The 7,500-nt window shown below is 39.8% G+C and overlaps 1 pseudogene; it reads left to right on the forward strand.

The window, feature by feature from the left end:
* LOC138002644 (uncharacterized) overlaps nt 1-7,500 on the forward strand; it is a 188,063-nt pseudogene that overhangs the window by 89,402 nt on the left and 91,161 nt on the right.

Genomic DNA, 7,500 nt, shown 5'->3' on the forward strand with positions numbered 1-7,500 from the left:
TTTTTCGAAGTATAATTCGAGCTGCACGATTTTGTAGGCGCTGAAGCTCTTTGCAACATCCTTCTGAGATTTCACCCCAAGCAGCATCAGCATAGTCAAATAACGGTATATACTTGTTTAGAAGCTTCCAAGGCATGCTCGTATCCGAGAAAGGAGGCCAAGCCGACTACTGAATTTGCTACTCACATACTCAACCTGATCTTTCCAAGAGAGTGTTTCGTCCAAAAAGATACTTGATAATTAAATTTAGGTACCTTTTCCAAGATATTTCCATGTAGCTGTATACAAAAAATTTTGGTGATTTCGCAAGATTTTGCCGACTTCCAAAAATGTTTTGCTGTGATTAAGAATAAGCTTGTTACATTCTATCCATTTTGCAACTCGATTTAAGTCGTCCTGCACTACCTTATTTTAATTATCTCCGAGGAACAGAGGCTTGTAAAATATAATACAGTATCATCAGCATACATATTAATAGAGCAGTTTTCTAAACACTGGGGCAGGTCATTTACGTATAAAACAAAAAGAAGTGGTCCTAGAATTGAGCCCTGCGGAACACCGAACTGGATGGGTCGGCAGGAGGACAAGTGCTTCCCAAGAAATACTCTTTGTGTTCGTGTCGTAAGATAGTTTCGGAACCAATCCAAACTGCTTCTTCTTACTCCATAGTGTTCTAGCTTTTAAAGAAGACATTCATGGTCTACTAAATCAAACGCTTTTTTTCAAGTCCATAAGCACAGCTCCGGTACTCATTTGCCTATCCATGTCATCTAAAATTTAATCGGTGAGATAAACTATTACAGTTTCTGATGATCTTATTCCTCTTCGGAGCCAAGGTCTTTTTTGGAAAATAGCTTCAAGAGGTCCACTGAGTGATGCATCACACTCAATTGTGACTTCACAACCACCATTATATTGTACTTGTTGCTTGTTATCTTCCAGAAGTATCAGTTATAATGCAAGCGTTCCTTTTTATGTTCAAGCATTTTTTGACTAGTTTTCTCCTTTATACAGAAATTTATTTTATCAAACGAGTTGATAAAGGTCAAATAGCCACCGTGAAAGAGTTGGAAAGCTTTCCAAATCTTTCACGGTGGCTATTTGACCTTTATCAACTCGTTTGATATAATAAATTTCTGTTTCAATCTCCCACCGACGCAGCACCACAGTTTCTTTAGAAACTAAAATTTTTGTTCTCTTTTATACAATTATACTTCTTTTATAAGGACAAAAACACTATCTTGTTATCGATAAAACCCAGCCAAAGATGGTTTCTTGGGCTGCTGGCTTCCTTTCGGTCCGAGGATAAGACCTGCTTTCAGAATGTCATGGTAAACATCAACGGCAAGAAGAACGTCAATGGACTTAGAACCCTGGGTCTGCTAGCTTGAGAGAAGTAAGGTGTGACCAGTATCCCCTTGGAAGAGTTGTGATAGGTTGGCATATGGTAAATGAAGGTAGAATGATTGCTTGAATATTAGTCAATGTTGAGGAAGTTTGAGTTGATGTTAAGTCCATGTTAACAACAGCATTACTCTGGGTGGAGCATTGGGTTTCTCCAATTCCATTGATAGTAATTTCTTGCCTTTGCTTTCACAACTTCAAGTGTTGAAGTAATCTTTCAGTGACAAATGAGGCAGTAGACGCTGGGTCCAGTAGAGCTCTTGCAACCATTTGATGACCATTGGGTCTACTAAGAATCACTTCTGCTGTCATCATGAGAACAGAATTTGAAGTAATGGCTTCTGGTACAGTTACATAACTACCCCCTGCAGTGTTTTCGGATTCCTTAGTGTTACTAGGATTAGATATTGAAACCATGAAAGCATCCTGTTTTGTTTTCTCTAGTGTGTCCTAAGTGACAGGATCATTGGAATCATCCTGTTGAAGGAGGTGTGATGCCGTTTGACGCATTTGAGACAACAGTTAGGTGAAGTTCAGTAGCGGTCGCTCGGAGATCAAGGAAATCAAGGAACTTCTCATAGCCAGGAACATCCTTTTCGGTCTGAGTTAGGTTATCACGTTTACACTCTCCTAAGGCAGTCATAAATCTTTCAAAATCCAGTTGTTCCATTGCCTTCCAGGATCGTAAATGATGCTGAAGTGTGTTGTGTAGCTTTCTCAATTCTCCACTTGAACCATCTTTCATTGGCTTAATATTAAATATTGCGCTGACGTGTGAACGGTAGATGACTTGGGGTCTATCAAAGCGATTCTTTAGAGCTGCAACAGCTTCTGGGTATGCTTCAACTACTGCATCAATTCCTTCAATTGCATCTTTGGCCTTTTTGGTGGTGAGCGATTTCAGTAAATATTGCATCCGTAATTGGTCATCCAGCTTTTTCGAGTTGTGGATTGTAGCTTCAAATTGCTTCCAGCTCCTCAAAATCCCTTTGAATCAGTTCTTCGTTCGACGGTTCAACCAAGGCGCTGGCTTCAAAATGTTGTTGTTGAAACTGGGCGTCCAAAGTGCGAATTTCATTTAAATACTGTTCGGCGCAGACGACATCGAAGTCTGACTTATCCGGCTTTTCAGTTATTTGGTCGATCTTCTTGATAAGATTTGTTACCTTGCGCTTAGTTAATCCCCTTTGACCTACCAGCATCTCACGGGACATCGTGTGTTGATTTGCTTGTGGCGATTCTTTGAAGACCGTATACTTCAATTAGGCTCGTTCAATAAGTACGAGGAAGCTTACAGTCTTACAGTCTTACAGTTTGCACAAAAGTTGTACGTAAACCGAGATCAAACTAACATGAACTAACAACTTGAACCACGAGGTAGATGAGAATGTGAACAAAACTGCGAATGGGCAGATACGCAAATTATATGGTAATGTTTATGTTCATTCAAGCGTGTCTACTAACGTAAAGTTAGAGTCCGTTCAAGCTTTGATTTTTCAAGCTTCAGTTTCGTAACATCACAAGTTGCTTTGTTAAGGGCGATGGTCTCTTTCACTTTAAATGAAACCACCGCAGCTCAAATATATCTGTAATTTAATATATTCTTTACCACTGATCTAGTTATCTGAGTACATGTACCGTAATATCACAGGTGATGGTACTTTATATGTTTGAAAATGTTACTTTGGCTATATTGATGCTTCGTTGTTCTCTCCTTGCAATTTCCATCCGTTCGCACACGGAAGTCAAAGTGCAACTCATCAGGGCTGTTGTTTTATTCCAACCCTGTGCTACCAGGCTCAGAGCTGGTGATCACTTGCAATTTTCGTATTATATCCCGTAACAGGTAAATGCTTGCATACATGAAATTTCATATATATGTGAACTGCGCTTATGTAATTCTAAGTGAAAGTGCCGGATCATGAAGCCGAAATTGAAAAAAAAAAAGGGTTGAAAGGGTCTTGAACCCTTGACCCTGCGATTGCACAGCATTTACTCTACCTGCATGAATTGTTAATTTTGGACACTGTGTACCAGGACTTGTGGGAAATGGTCATATTTGTTTGAAAAGAAAACCCAGGTGTATGGACATAGGACTCGAACCTGGTAATGCTGACTTTTAACCCGTCACCTAAGCACTCGATTACCACACCGCTAGCTGTTCAGGGATTACATTTAAACATTATTTGATGATGCCGTATTATCACTCGCCATTAAAAACTACAAAAGGTCGCTTTCCAAACTTCACCACAAAGCTAAACATTTTAAAATCAAAGCTTAGGCCTAAATTATTAATCTAGCTTAGGCATAATTACTTTTCAGCGATTAACTATGGTAGACGTAAATAAATGTTTTTTTGGAGAAAAGCAGTGTCGTGATCCTCAGTGGTAAAGCATAAAGAAGCGGTTCCTATAGAGTAGAAACTTCGGGTTCAAATCCAATCCACGTATATGATTTTTTATTTCCTTAATTTCACTGATACCACAAGTCCTGGGAAACAGCGTCCAAAATTCACGATAAGAGTGAATTCATAGCAAATTAACAACAGGAATCGCGAATTCATGGGCGAGAAGGTTTTGGAGCTATCAAGCCACCTAGGAATAAATGAGTTAAAACCATCTTTTTGTGCGTATTATCTCACTGTTTTACAAACCTACTAAAAAAAATATTCACCTCAGTGTTCACCTCAGCGTCGGTTGCTAGTGGTGGATATTTACCTCGCTGCTTTGCGGGTCGGTGAATATCTACCTCTACTTCGGTAAATAGTTGTTAATCACTATATCAATATAATTCCTTTTAAAGAATTTTTTTCCTGTTAGGATTACTTTTGAAAAATGTTTTATACTTTACTTAAATAAAATTAGGGCTAGTTTGAGTTAGTTCATAGTTTTTATTCATAGTTTAATGTAATTAGGTAATTATCTAAAAATATAGACGTGACACGCTTCGCGTCCTATGCGGTAATGAAGAAGAAAGACCCTTTGCAAGTTCGGCCTAGCCTGAGGGCCGAAAACATTCTAAGAAGATTTTCACCGGTTCTCGTCCATTCTCAGTTATAATCTTTTGGGGGGTCGTAGGTTCATCCTCTTGGTCTTTGAGTTTTTCCTTTTATTACATATAGTCACCCCATATTCACTACAACTAAAGATTATTTTCAAGTAAATACGAATAACTATTCAGAATACATCTGTTTTATAACCATTGAATACTCATGTATAGGAGCTAGTAGCGCTTTGTGGAATACCTTATCGCTACGTGCTTGTTCGAGGAAGAGATTCTCGAGTTTTTCGTCAACTGATGCGGCGGCAGGATTCCGCTCTCACTTAATTAATGCTCGACGTGGTGTTGAAAATGTTAAAATAAATATTGCAAAAACATTAATATTCTCTGTCTTAAGAATACCCCTTTTTATTTGTTATCATGATATATCTGTTACTTTCGATCTGTTTTAAGGAAGGCCATCTGAAGATGATTTTCGCTTAAAAAGAAAAGAAGGAACTTTAAATCAGTTATGTGTATTTCGAGAAAACGGTGAGAATAAGGTATGGCCACCATGATATTTTATTGTCGTCATTATAATAATGATAATAATGATAATAATAATAATAATAACAATAATAATAATAATAATAATAATAACAATAATAATAATAATAATAATAATAATGATGATGATGATGATATAATGATAATAACACCAGAAAGGTGCTTAGTGTCTGAACTGACTTGAGTGATTGATGCCCCAGGTGCACGTAGACAAAGTAATAAATCCTAAAACAATCCTTCACGTCTACTATACGAAGAAGAACATTATAATTAATAGTGAACTAACCTAATCTATCTACATAAAGAGCTATTTAAAAAATACAATATAAGAAAAAACATTGATATTCAGCACCCTAGTATCTAAAAAAAATCTTTATACATTTCATAACAATTCATTTCGATTAAAAGTGAAATAAAAATATTAAAAAGATTCTAAAATACTTATACCGTTTAAGCGGCAGTCATCAGTGAAATCCCCTTGTGGGATTTTGTGGAAGGGTGTCCTGGAACCTCTTACCTATGTGTGCATCGACCATGAAATCTCGAAAGAAAGCAATATTCTAATGCAAGTAATAGTAGTGTGATACGGTTCCTCATTCTTTTCTGAGAGCTTCTTGGCTAGGCGTTTGAGAAAGCAGTTTGCAGTTGGCTCCCATCCCACCGTTGGTTCCAAAAACTAAGGAAGTAAAAGGTCCCATTTCAACGCCGGTCCAGTACCCTCTGTTGGTACTTCCGCTTTTTTTCCTTCTCGTGCTCCTTAAAGATTGTGGATGTTGTTTTTCGCTGGTTAGACTTGGAGTTAACATGGGTTACTCTGACATCAAAAAATGCTGTAACTCCACGAAACCAAACGCCCCCTGCCTTGAAGCCCAGTCTTGCCTCCGGGCTTGTTACGGCGCTTCTGAGGTTGAATCGCTCATTATCGAGAGGTTGTAGTTGTGGTTAGACTTCAACGTTGGTCCAAACCTTACCAAGAAGTGAGGTAAGTAGGTTGCGAACCCCCTTCGTGTTTTTGCGCCACGAACCCTCATTTTTTGCATGACAGGGCATGGCAGACGGTATAGTTCTCACCACAAGCAAACTTGCTTGGTAAGTCGGACATGGGCATATTACGCCTTAAACGCAGAGAGTCTCTGAATTCTTGTTTATTCAGCACCAAGCCTTGATCGACAAGAGGCACTGCGGTAAGCCATGAGCTCGCACCCTTGTCTCTGAATTGGTTAACTGACCGCAGCAGAATCCAAGGGTAGAGTGGAATCAATACTTTCAATTCTCGATTTCACCGACACAGTTTTCAAGGCTTGATGTTGTCTTTTTAACACCTCCATGGAATTATCGCCTGCCACCATGAACATATTCTGTGTGGTAATAGAATCTATGTGCGATGCTGTTATTGACGTAGAAGCAGCAAACTGCTGTGGAGCTTCAAACCGTAAATCGGTTATGCCTAGCCCTCCTTTAGCGGGTGTCAGGGTGACGGGCTGACGCAGATCACTAGGGAGGGGCTCCGTTTGACCGAATAGTGTTGTTAGAAGTAAGTCGTCGATCGCCTCTTGGATTGGGTCAACGGAATCTTCAAACGACTCTATTGTGCGCAAGAAATAGGTAAACCTGGATTTATAACCCTTCGTGAAAACAATGTAGGCTGCATGATGCTGGCTCCTTGCTATCTCAGATAGTGCTTCGAGGTCTTCTTTCTATCCAAGGACCTTCTCCCGACAATATTGATCTTTGAACTCTTGAGATCCGATCCACTAAGTGGCGCTGACCTTCAGATGTAATATTGACCTCATCTCCAAAGACCCTCTTTTCCTCATCTACAAGTACGTCCGACTTGACAATAAGCCAGCTCCTAGATAGCCATACCTCGTTCCTTCCTGATTCAGGTGATTGTACCAGTTATACAACTGCTCAATTTGTCCACCCCCTGCCGAGTCGTCGGCAAGCCATACTTGTTTAACCCCTGGTGTGCTTGTCCTTAAGCTCTGGATCATGATTGATGTATTGACCGAGTACCAGGGCATGGCCAATCTCACCTCCGCCGCAAATAAAGAGCCTTGAAGGGCTTCTGTAGGTGTTAATAATTTAGAGTGGCATTTCCTTGCAGTTTATCTTGATGTTATGTAAGGCGATGGATCTGTTCATTTGGTTAGAGGCGTTGCTTGCACCTATCAATAAAATACCATCTGTTCCTTCCTCTACGAACACTTGACTCATAGCATGTATCGCGGCCGCTGACCCTGCGCTATGGCCTGCGCAAACCTGAAGGGTACCCACTGCCTCTTTGATCTCTTCCTTCAAAAAACCAGCAACAGTTTTTCCAACTATTCGCCTCAAGTCGTATTGCAGGGTTTTTGTGCGGAGGGACAAGTCTGCAAGAGGTATAACCTTCCAGCAGAGATGGATGGTAAGCGATCTTTAACAGATTTCTTATGAAAACGGCTATCTCCTCTCTCAAAACCTTGCCTTCAGCTTTGAAATTCTTGGAGCATAGGATTCTTCGATATAGCTCGGCATTCATCCCCGACGGCCCTGTTGAGCCCTTTGTTT

The sequence above is a fragment of the Montipora foliosa genome, chromosome 5 (genome assembly GCF_036669935.1).
Source record: "Montipora foliosa isolate CH-2021 chromosome 5, ASM3666993v2, whole genome shotgun sequence".
Taxonomy (NCBI): domain Eukaryota; kingdom Metazoa; phylum Cnidaria; class Anthozoa; order Scleractinia; family Acroporidae; genus Montipora; species Montipora foliosa.